The 13,113-nt window shown below is 33.3% G+C and overlaps 1 non-coding gene across 1 annotated transcript; it reads right to left on the reverse strand.

Moving 5' to 3' along the window:
• Positions 1 to 2,615: 2,615 nt before the first annotated feature.
• On the reverse strand, positions 2,616 to 2,732 carry LOC113619309 (U5 spliceosomal RNA). The gene has a single exon (XR_003432342.1). It is a non-coding gene; the product is annotated as a U5 spliceosomal RNA (small nuclear RNA).
• Between the last annotated feature and the right edge of the window lie 10,381 nt (positions 2,733 to 13,113).

A 13,113-nucleotide genomic window follows, 5' to 3' on the forward strand; every position in this document is an offset into this window, starting at 1 on the left:
GTATACACAGTCCACCTCACTTCTCCTAGTACTTATAACAAAAATGCTGGATAGCAAGATCTCATCTTTGTTTATGGCATGGATGGACCTTGAGGGTATTATGCTAAGTGAAATAAGTCAGATGGAGAAAGACAGATACTTTATGATTTCTCATATGTGGACTATGGAAAACAAACACAAACTCAAATAAATGAACAAACCAAATGAAAACAAACACGAAGTTACAGAGAACAATGTAGTTGTTACCAAGGTGGAGTGGTGGAGGGAGGACAAATGGGTAAAGGGTGTCAGCTGTATGGTGATGCATGGAAACTAAATTTTTCATGGCGAGCACACTATAGGGTATTCAGAAGTAGAAATGTAATGTTGTACACGTGAAGTTCATATAGTGTTGTAAACCAATGTTACCTCAGTAAAAGTGGATACAATTAATAAAGCAAGCGAAGTGACAGAAGACTCTGAAAGGTAGAGAAAAAAAGGAACCTGGATAGAGAGCTTGGGACTTGAGATGCAACACAGTGGGGAGGACAGTTTTGTTTAGATTTTGTTTGCCTCCAATTAAAGTAGAATTTCAGTCCTCCATAACTTCACCTATTATCTTTATCAATTCATATTATTTCTCTGTGATTTTTACACAAAGAATAACTCACTAATCAAGGGGAGAGAAGAGGGCCTTGGTGCAGGGTCTCCTAACGTAGAACATTATTGAATGGAACTTCAGTCAATGAACCTAAGAAAGCCCTCTAGGCCTCAAAGTGCATCAGTTTCATTTATAGCAAACATGCTGTCCAACTCAACAAAACTAAATAGAGTCCTTTTTTTCTCTACTCGCAGATTCATGCTGTAACACTATCCACCCTTCAAACACCCATTTCCCATAGTCAATAGTCAATAATGATGCATCCCACACCAAGCTGCATGACCATGGATATGTAAAGCTTTTTAAATCCCATGACCCAGCTGGGTAGATAACACAGCAGTTCACCACAGATGGGAAAAGCCCAGGCCTGAGGACAAAACTCCCCCACTGAGGAAGTAGCAATGCTTAGGATGCTGACTCAGCCTCTTATGGGTCACACACTATCCAAAGAAGATGATTGACTTTGGTGGAGGCCTAAATAAATTATGAGGGCACGTTGCACATGATACTTACTGGAGCTATAATGTTGAGTTTCTGAACTGATTCCAGCTAGAGCCAACTTCTGTGGTGTACTTCAACATTACACTGTTTCCTTTGAGTTATTTTCAAATATAGTTCCAAAAACAGCATAAATGCTTGGGCTCTAAACACCAGAGAGAAAGTAGTATAGTATAAGGAGTCCTAAATTTACAGAAAGATTGCTGGGTTTTCATGCCAGGGTGGCAATTTCACATGCCATAATGACAGTAGTGGAAAATCATCAACCAGGGAAACAAAAACAAAAAACCCACACAGATGAGAACTTCATGTAGAATCACACTGGTCCTGATATCTTGTTTCTGACAGATGTTGGACCCTCTCATATGATCTAGTTTTTTCATCTGTTGTGCAAAGGATGGCTCTATGGGACCCATGCAATCTCTGGTCAAGTGAAAGAAGGAATGAACATTGTGGAAGCCAGTATTGGTGCCCAGAATGCCAGCACCCACAGAAGGTCACCATTATTTCAACTCTACTGTGCCCACCCATGATTTCTGTATCCAGGAATAGCTCCTGCTGCCCTTGTTCTGCTGTCATCCCCTGTCAATTCTGCTTTTACTTATTGCCTTTCTTTAGCTTTCCTTTCCCCTGTCTCCTGCCTAAGTTTAGCTGGACTGCAAGGTCAACTTTATGACTGAAAATAAGAGAGATAATTTTTTTAAAAATTTGCTATGAAGGAGATGCACAAGAACCAGAGGGCCGTGGGTGGGTGGCCTGAGATCCTAGTATCCAGGGGGCAGAGATCTGGGGAGAAGGGAAGTCCAGTGAACATGAATGGAGCTCAGTGGTCAATGTTTGGCATTACAGGAGAAACAAAAAACGAAAGTAAAGAACCAGGCAAATTATGAGGGCAGAAAGCACTTAGTATAATCATGGCACTCAAAGACAAAACTATTCTTAGAAACAAGACAAAAGCCTTCTTCCCTGCTGTGGGGCACAGCAAGCCTGGCAGAAAGAACACCTGAGTGCTGAAGTCAGTACCTGACTTACTGCAGAGCCTGGGGAGATTACCATCCTAATAACAGAGGTCTGAAGCACCCAGCTATGTAGATTGAACATCCAGGAGGAGGAGTTAAAGGAAGTCAGTAAATCACAAGCATCCACTGAATATGCAGTAATTGATCTGTGTTTGTAATTGGGCTGTACATTAGGATCTGGAAAATATACTTGCTTTTATGTAAGAGTAAACATATAATATGGCAAGAATATATAAGGGCCCTTGTTTTTATGACTTGATTCATAAAGTTCTATTTTGTCAGTATAGTTAGAAAAGAATGAATTATTCAATTGTATCTCTTTACTTTCACTGATTTAAACAGGAAATATCCATCTAAAGTCAAAGATCATGCCAGAAATCTGACAGTTTTCCAAAAGAATAAATCCTTAGAGAATTCATGGGAGTTATTCAATGCTCTTCTGAGCAAAGGATGCTGTGAACTGAAGAAAAGTTTCATTAACATCAGGAGTTTCATTTTTTTTTTAATTGTTTCTCTCCACAGAAATCTTTAGTTAAAGGCGAAAGATTTATGCATTCTGAAGAGAAACCAGAGTATAGGAGTTTCATTTTTGCTTAAGTCGGTCATTCTTTCTATTCAGACAGAAGAAATCAGCATGCTCCTTTGTCCCCAAATGGAGAACTAATTGAGTTTTCTTTGAAAAATGACAGCAAAATTTGTTATTTAATTTTTCCTAAGCCCGTGTTTATTTTCAGTTCCAATAAAATAATAATTTTGAACACCAAGGAAACTGAATCAAGTGGAACAGAGCGTCCCTGTAAGAACATCAACTGAGTCTCAGAGGATTTATTTGTGGACCAGATGGTAACACATCTCACGCTGACTCAGTGTTCACTTCTGATAAAACAAACTAAATTGTGAAAGTCAGAAACTGCCAAGGTTAGCTTAGCAACACTGCTAAACACGAGGAAGCAATCCTGATGCACCTGAGACACTGAGGGATTAGAAAAAAAAAAACCACTCTTTTCACTTGTCATTTATCTCAGGAAAAGACTGAAATCTTATTGGGTTTGTTGAGGTCATAATTATTATTTGAAGGCTGAACTCTCTCTTATGAAACTCAAGTAATCTGATTGCATTGGAAAGGTATTAGACAAAAATCTTTTCTGAAATATACATATTTATACTTTAAATGTCAAAGGAGAAATAGGGAAATGTATGGCCATCAGGGCCAAAAATTAAATAGGAATAAATGAAATTGAATCAATATTAATTGTGTTTTCTCGATGTGAGGCACAGCAATAGGAATTTTGAAGGCTACTAAGACTATAAATCATAGTACCTGCTTTAGAAGCAGCTTATACTTTAATCTAGTAGAGAAAGGATATAAACCATCAAATTATAAATACCATACATGCTAGAAATTATAAATAATCTGTGTATAAAATGAAAGGGATAAGATGGGAAGTCCATGGTAAAGTACAAACAAAAGGAACAGTCAATTCAGAAGTAAAGAAATTATTTGAACTGTGGGTAGTTCAGAAAAAAAATTTTACAACAATGTAGAATTTGAACTGAGTCTCAGAGGATGGATGGTTGTAGCGGGGGGATCTTACTTTACACATTAGATGTGCAAAAAATGTATAATTAATTATGTTATTCACGTCAATGCAGTCCATCAGCTCCAGGCAATTACTGCTTCTATGTCAAGTTTGCATAGAAGAATCTTTGCTTCTGGTGAAACCCTATTACCTAAGTTGTCTCCTCTTTGAGGTTTCCAGAAATCAGCTCATTACCCTCTGCTGTGTGGCCACCTATCCTGGGCCCCTCTAGGGAGTTAGTAGTGCTCACCTATATTCTTGTTACCTGCTAATCTCCTTTCCCTCCCACTCATGGGCTTCCTTTCTTTTTCTCTCCCCACCCACCCTGTTCTCCCTTTACTTCCCTTAATAAATAAAAATCCCTCTCAAGATGTTTTGCCTTCTGGAAAAAAACAAAGCTAGGAAAACCTGTTCTATGACAAGTTTCTTCTTTCCCTCTGGGAAAATAAAATTTTCCTTAGTCAAGATTCTACATGCTTGGAAACCAGCTTAGAATAGTGAGGGGAAATTAAAAGCACAGCAAAATGTAAGCAATGTCTCAACAAATTATCCTGCAATTTGTGAGAAAAGGATCTGCTGGAAATTCTATGTTGGGGAACAAATACCCAAAGGACTGACTTGGACAGTAAGGTTTGAGAGACAATGAACAAATTAGTCTAATATCTAGAGATGATCAATTTAGATAGAAAAGAGAATTAAAATAGGAAAATATTTTTATAAATATTTTAAATTAATATTAAAGTTAAGTTGGGCAAAATTTAACAAACATTACAAAATTTAAAGAATACAAGGATAAAGGATTTATGTATAGCACTTTAGCTAATTAAGATCATTAGAATTTTAGTAGAATGATTTAATCAAAGCAATGCTTTAATTATTGAAGATAAGAAAACAGACTAGATTGAGGAAGAGAAAGACAGAAAGAAGGAAGGGTGAGTAGACAGCCTACACAGAAATGAGGTATTTACTTTTTTAGCATATTTCATTTATGGTAGTTGTGTGTCGAATGTGAAATCTTATTGTAAATTAAAGTGCCATTGAGTTGATTGGCAAAGTTAGGGGCAGTAAGTTAACGAGAAAAGGGAGTGAGAAATTAAAAGAAAAAGATAACATTGAGAAGGAATTTAGAATGCAAGTGGTGTCTTGGAATTAGTATGAAGAATATGAACAATTATTCATAAGAAAATTTAAAATATAAATGATATTGCAAATCATTCATTATTCTGAGAACTTCAAGAGACACGGAGGTCGTCACACTGAAACCCACTGTTTGGAGGAGACATTTGAAAAATGAACAAGGCAGAACAAAAAGCTCTCTTTAAATAAATTATGTCTCAAATGCCAATGCCATTGGAGTGTTGAATGATGACAGTGTTTCCACATTTTTATGCAAGATGCAAATCAATTGGGCAAAATTTAATTAATTTAAAGAAGTCATTTGGTTTAATATTGGCAGAATAAGTCACATTTTGTTGTTGTTGAAACTTTAGGAAGCAAGTGGGGTTTAGGAGATTGCATTAAAAAAGGAGTTTTAGAAGCCTAGTAGTAGAATTAGCACTTATTTAAAGAAAAGACAATAAACTTTATATTCTGTACACCTAAATGTTAAGGGATCTTAAAATGTTCCTTATTATAATACTCATGTAGAAATTAAAACTTCATTTGCTTTCTAAACTTGGCATAATAAAGAGTTCTTAATTAATAGACAAATATATTGTGTAGGAATGACAGTTCAGAAGCTTTGAGTACCATTGTGTCTCTGCGACCACTCAACTCTGTGATCTTAGCTCTTAGATCTTAGTTTCTTGGATCTTAGCCTCACTTCATAAGCCTTATTTATTAATTTCCAATATTCCAAAATAAAAACATTTAATCTAGAACCAAAGATCATAAGCCAGATATGATGGATCTTATAGTATGTTAGAGCTTCTACAACAAAATACCCAGACTGGGTAGCTTAAAAACAACAGAAATTTATATCTCACATTTGTGGAGTCTGGAAGTTCTAGATCAGGGTTCAAGCATGGTTGAGTGAGGGACGTCTTTCAGGTTGCCGACTTCTATCCTCACATGGTTGAAGGGATGAGGGATCTCAGTGAGGTCTCTTTTATAAGAACACTAATCCTGTTCATTAGGGCTTTGCCCTCATGATCTAATCACCTCCCGAGGGCCCCACATCCTAATATTATCACTCTTGGGGATTAGGGTCCAACATAGGAATTTTGGGGGAACACATTCAGATCATAAGACATGAAAAAAGCGATATTGTTTTGCCCATGGTGTTAATTTTAAAAAAATTCCAACACCAAAGAAAAATTTTCATGAAAATCTAGAGGTATAGCTCCTTTAGTTGTTATAGTTGTTTTACAATATTGTGTTAGTTTTAGGTGTACAGCACAGTGATTCTGTTATACTAGGTTGGCCAAAAAGTTCATTCAGGTTTTTCCATAGCTGTTAAGGAAAACCCAAATGAACTTTTTGGCCAACCCAATATATATTTATATATCACTGAATATATATATTCTCTTTTAGATTCTTTTCTGTTATAGATTATTACAAAATATTGAGTATAGTTCCCTGTGCTGTATAGTAAGTCCTTATTGGTTATCTATTTTATGTATAGTGGTGTGTATATTATGTCAATCCCAAACTCCTAATTTATCCCTCCCCCTGCCTTTCCCCTTTGGTAATAAGTTTGTTTTCTATGTCTGTCAGTCTTTTTCTGTTTTGTAAGTAGTTTTATCTGTATCATTTTTTTTAGATTCCACATATAAGCGATCTTATGTTATTTTTCTTTCTCTGTCTGGCTTACTTCACTTAGTATGATAATCTGTAGGTCCACCCATGTTTCTGCAAATGGCATTATTTCATTCTTTTTTACGGCTGAGTAATATTCCATGGTATAAATATACCATATCTTCTTTATCCATTCATCTGTCAAGGACATGTAGGTTTCTTCCATGTCTTGGCTATTGTAAATAGTTCTTCAGTGAACATTGGGGTGCATGTATCTTTTCAAATTATGGTTTTCTCTGGATATATGCCCAGAAGTAGTATTGCAGAGTCATATGGTAGCTCTATTTTTTGTTTTTTAAGGAACCTTCATACTGTTCTCCACAGTGGCTGAGCCAATTTACATTCCCAGCAAGAGTGTAGGAAGGTTCCTTTTTCTCCACACCCTCTCCAGCATTTGTTATTTGTAGACTTTTTGATGATGGCCATTCTGACCAGAGTGAGATGATAGCTCATTGTTTTGAGTTGCATTTCTCTAATAATTAGTGATGTTGGGCATCTTTTCATGTGTCCTTTGGCCATCTGTATGTCTTCTTTGGAGAAATGTCTATTTAGATCATCTGCCCATTTTTTAATTGTTTTTTGATTTGTTTTTTTGACACTGAGCTGTCTGAGCTGTTCGTATATTTTGGAAATTAATACCTAGTTGGTCACATCATTTTCAAATATTTTCTCCCATTCTGTTGGTTGTCTTTTTGTTTTCTCTATGGTTTTCTTTGTTGTGCAAAAGTTTTAAGTTCAATTAGGTCCCATTTGTTTGTTTTTGTTTTAATTTCCATTACTCTACGAGACAGATCCAAAAAAATATTGCTGCAATTTATGTCAAAGAGTGTTCTGCCTGTGTTTTACTCTAGGAGTTTTAAAAGTATCTGGTTTTACATTTAGGTCTTTAAGCCATTTTGAGTTTATTTTTGTATATGGTATTAGAGAATGTTCTAATTTCATTCTTTTACATGTAGCTGTCCAGTTTTCCCAGCATCACTTGTTGAAGAGACTGCCTTTTCTCCATTGTATATTCTGGCCTCCTTTGTCATAGATTAATTGACCATAAGTGCATGGGTTTATTTCTGGGCTTTCTATCCTGTTCCATTGATCTATCTATATGTTTGTTTTTGTGACACTACCATACTGTTGCAGCTTTGTGGTATAGTCTGAAGTCAGGGAGCCTGATTCCTCCAGCTCCATTTTTCTTTCTCAAAATTGCTTTGGCTATTCAGGGTTTTCGTGTTTCCATACAAATCTTAAAATTTTTTGTTCTAGTTCTGTGAAAAATGCCATTGGTAACTTGATAGGGATTGCACTGAATCTGTAGATTGCCTTGGGTAGTATAGTCATTTTGAACATTACTGATTCTTCCAGTCTAAGAACATGGTATATCTTTCCATCTGTTATTGTCATCTTCAATTTCTTTCATTAGCATTTTATAGTTTTCGGAGGACAGGTCTTTTGCCTCCTTAGGTAGGTTTATTCCTAAGTATTTTATTCTTTTTGATGGAATGCTAAATTGGATTGTTTCCTAAATTTCTCTTTCTAATCTTTCATTGTTTGTGTATAGAAATGCAATAGATTTCTGTGTATTCATTTTGTATCCTTCAGATTTACTGAATTCATTGATGAGCTCTAGTAGTTTTCTGGTAGCATCTTTAGAATTTTCTATGTATAGTATCACAGCATCTACAAATAGTGACAGTTATACTTCTTTTTTTCCATTTTGGGTTCATTTTATTTCTTTTTCTCCTCTGAGTGCCATGGTTAGGACTTCTAAAACTATGCTCAATAAAATTGGTGAAAGTGGACATCCTTTTCTTTTTCCTGATCTTAGAGGAAATGCTTTCAGCTTTTCACCATTGAGTATGATGTTAGCTGTGGGTTTTCATATATGGCCTTTATTATGTTGAGGTAAGTTCCCTCTATGAGCCTTTCTGGAGGGTCTTTATCATAAATGGATATTGAATTTTATCAAAAGGTTTTTCTGCATCTATTGAAATAATCATATGGTTTTTATTCTTTAATTCGTTAATATGGTGTATCACACTGATTGATTTGCAGATATTGAAAAATCCTTGCATCCCTAGGGTAAATCCCACTTGATCATGGTATGATCCTTTTAATGTATTTTTGGATTCAGTTTTCTAGTATTTTGTTGATGATTTTTGCATCTATGTTCAACAGTGATATTGGCCCATAATTTTCTTTTCTTGTGGCATTTTTGTCTGGTTTTGGTATCAGGGTGATGGTGGCCTCATAGAATCAGTTTGGAACTGTTCCTTCCTCTGTAATTTTTGGAATAGTTTCAGGATGGGTATAACTGTCCTCTAAATGTTTGATAGAGTTTGCCTGTGAAGCCATCTTGTCCTGGACTTTTGTATGTTGGGAGTTTTTAAATTACAGTTTCACTTTCAGTACTGGTGATTGTTCTACTTATATTTTCTATTTCTTTCTGGTTCAGTCTTGGGAGATTATACCTTTCTAAGAATTTGTCCATTTCTTCTAGGTTGTCTATTTTATTGGCATGTAGTTGCTTAGTCTCTTATGGTCCTTTGTATTTCTGTGGTGTTGGTTTTAACTTCTCCTTTTTTATTTCTAATTTTATTGATTTAGGCCCTCTCCCATTTTTCTTCATGAGTCTGACTAAATGTTTATTAAGTTTGTTTATCTTTTCAAAGAACCAACTTTTAGTTTCATTGATCTCTTCTATTGTTTTCTTCACTTCTATTTCATTTATTTCTTATTTTAAATCTTTATGATTTCTTTCCTTCTACTAGGGTTTTATTTGTTCTTCTCTCTTTGGTTGCTTTAGGTGTAAGGTGTAAGGTTAGGTTGTTTACTTGAGATTTTCTTGTTTCCTGAGGTAAGATTGTATTGCTACAGACTTCCCTCTTAGAACCGCCTTTGCTGTATCCCGTAGGTTTTGGATCATAGTGTTTTCATTTTCATTTGTCTCTAGGTATTTTTTTATTTCCTCTTTGATTTTCAGTGATTCCTTGGTTGCTTAGAAGCACATTGTTTTGCCTCTACCTGTTTGTGTTTTTTGCATCAGAAAATATGCTTGATGTGATTTCAATTTTCTTAAATTTACCAAGGCTCACTTTGTGGCCCAGCATGTGATCTATCCTGGAGAATGTTCTATGTGTGCTTTAAAAGAATGTGTATTCTGATGCTTTTGGAGGGAATGCTCTATAAATATCAATTAAGTCCATCTGGTCTAACTTGCCATTTAAGGTCTGTTTTTCCTTAGTGATTTTCTGTATGGACAATCTGTCCAGTGATGTAAATGTGGTGTTTAAGTCCCCCACTATTATTGTGTTATTGTCAGTTTCTCCTTTTATATCTGTTATCATTTGCTCCTATATGGAGGTGCTCCTATGTTGAGTTCATATAAATTTACAATATCTAAATAATATATAGATTTAATAGAATTCTAATAGAAATTACAGTGGTTATTTTAGAACTTGAATAATTATGAAAAATATGAACATTCTTCAGGAAAAACAATAGGCAAAATAAATGAAAATTGTTTTGAAAAAAATGAAATAGGAAAGTTTTTTTTTACTATATGATAGTCAAGCTTGTTATAAGGCATGGTAAGTGAAACAATGCTGTAGGGATGCATGAAAAGACACTCATATCAGACAAATCAGAAGCAGACCCTAATATGTATAAACATTTCACATATGATAAAGGAAATATCACAAGCCAGTAGAAAAGGAGTGGCATTTTCAATAAATTATATGTAGATCATTGGCATTTTGGGGGGTGAAATATACAAACAGGAAAGTGTCTCATCTCCCATCACCTATCAAAATTAATTCAAAATAGATAAAAGCAACATGAAATAAAAAATTAAGGAGCACCAGTATACATTATAAGGGAACATTTGGATGGGGTACATATAATAAACTTTAAATGAATTACAAAAAAGCATTAAAAAGGTAAAATTGTTACTTTATTCAAATGCACATAAGAATAATAGTAACAATATTAAGATAAAATCAATAGAATAAAATATAGCAAAATATTGGTTGATAATAAAAATATGTAGAATACTTGTGAAATTTGTAAGAAAAATCTCAAAAGGAATAAAACAAACTAATGTACAAGCAATCCATAGAAAACAAAATACAAACTAATTATTTTTAATCTTCAATAATATTCAGAGAAACACAAGTTAAATAGCATTTTTCACCCATAAAATGTTCTAAGATTTAAAGTCATCACATTCATAGATGGTATGGACAAGTAAAATGAACGTTCTATGAATATTAATTGGTTGAACTAACCTCAAAAACAAGTTTTAAATTATTTAGCAAACATTTTAAAGTAGTCATCTCCTTTAATGCCACCATTCTAATCCTAGGAATCTATCCAAAGGAAATAATCAAAAATATGAAAAAATTTGTATACATAAGTATGCCATTTTGTTTATTACATTTTATGATGGCAAAATATTGGAAATAACCAATATTATATAGTATATATACATATATATATACATATATATACATATATATATAGTATATATAGTATATATATATTATATAGTATAGCACCATTCAATTATATTTTAAAAAATGTGTACAAATAGGAAAAATATCTGAATGAATCACATCAAAATGTTCATAGGATACTCCCTATAATGGTATGTTCAATGTTTCTAATATTATTAGAAATATTTCTAATATAGTTCTATAAGTATCACATATTATGATGTATAATTCAGTATTTCTAATAAGATTATGGATTACTTTTATCTCATAAAAACAATAAAAGTTACCTAAACTTGAAATAAATTTAGTTACATTTTATTTATTCATTTGAGAAAGGATTCAATAATTAAATAAGAAAAATGATCTCCTGTTTGTTCTAAACAATTAAGAAGCCAAATTTCCAGAATATAAAAGCATTGTATTTAGGTTTTTTCTGTTAAAAATTTTGGATTATGTATAATTTCTTTTCATAATCTCTTTAAATCAGAATAATTGAAGTCTTTTAATTTATATACTTCATATATTTAGCAAGTTTGTTAATTTATGCATTTTTGTGTTTCACTATGTTTTAAATGAGGACAATAAATAGCTAACTGGACTACAGGTAATTAATAATTTCCTTTCTGTTACAAAGCTGGTAAAAATAATTAAACTGAATTTATTGATCCAGCAAAAATTCCAAACCTCTATATCTTTTTCTCTGTGTTTACAAATACCATTTTTTGAGCCATGCATTATCAAATTAGGTTAATGGTATATAACATTCTTTAAATCAAATAAATGGATCCTATACACTATTATACTCTTCCTTGTTTATAAAACAGTTTTATATTTTCTTGTCCAAAGATAGGTTTTGAATCACAGATAAATATGAATCACAGCATGCTTTTCTAGAAATGAAATATACTTTATTTAAATTTTGGAATAAATAAGTCTTTCAGCATTCACATTATTAACCTTTCATTACATGTGACCCTTAGCATGAACAAAGGAGAAATTCAAAGGACCTCCATAACCCTAAACTTCAAAGCATCAAGAAACAAACTTTACCCCAAAATTGTCTTGGAGACAAAACTGCAGCATCACAATCTTTCTTCTGCTTCTTAGAAACATTTAATTTTTGCTTTGTCACTTTTTGATAAAATAGTAAACTATGATTCTCTAATTAAACCACAGGAGAGTATGTCTGTGAATTTATATGGCAGATATTCTATTTATTTTTGATTTTTTTGTTCTACTGATTATTATTATTACTGATTCTGAAAAGCCATTCTCATTTCTAAAGTACTTAACACAAAGTTCATTAATAAGAAGTTCATTATCTACCATATAAAATTATATACACAAGGAGAAATAAACATTTAGAGAAGTTCAGACACATATAGCATAAACTTGAAAATGAAATCTGTCATTGGAAGATGTGTATAGATACAACATTTGAATAAATAATATAAACAGAAGGTTGAAGCCTATAGTTACGGAATTCTATTCATAATCAAATCCAACTGAAGTTTCCCCAGGGCCACTAAGATCATGAATTATATTTCAGACATCAGTCCATTGATAAACAGTGACAATATGTTAAAACAGATTTTCAGTGGATCAAGCCCTGGGAATCACTAAAGACTGATTCTAGGGGGATGAATGTGTCATGACAGAGCACTGTAATTCTTCTCCATCTAATAAGATAAGGGGCATACTCAAGAGTGCATAAATCTTTTTGTGGCTGTTTCATTTTTATTATATCTACTAGGATAGGAGTACCTTGGACAGTGTTTTTGTTAACCAAAGGAAATATTACAGTAGTTAAATAACAAAAGGGTATATTTATTTGACAAAAGCAGGGTATTGACATATTAAACTATGATCAAGAGCAAACTCCAATGGTTATTGGAATTAGAAAAATTAATGACAAGGTAGAAAATACATTAAAAAATGTACCCTCAGTAAATGCCTAATGTAGCATACAATGTGGCTGAGTAAACATAATAAAATTGTTTCACACTCTAGCTGTTCTAAATGTATCAAGAGTAATATTTTTATCAGATAATGTAACAGCATTGATAAATTCATTTATTTTCTCTGGGGGAAAAGTT

This window comes from Aethalodelphis obliquidens, unplaced genomic scaffold (genome assembly GCF_003676395.1).
Source record: "Aethalodelphis obliquidens isolate GAN/ISIS:26980383/991018 unplaced genomic scaffold, ASM367639v1 scaffold6, whole genome shotgun sequence".
NCBI lineage: Eukaryota > Metazoa > Chordata > Mammalia > Artiodactyla > Delphinidae > Aethalodelphis > Aethalodelphis obliquidens.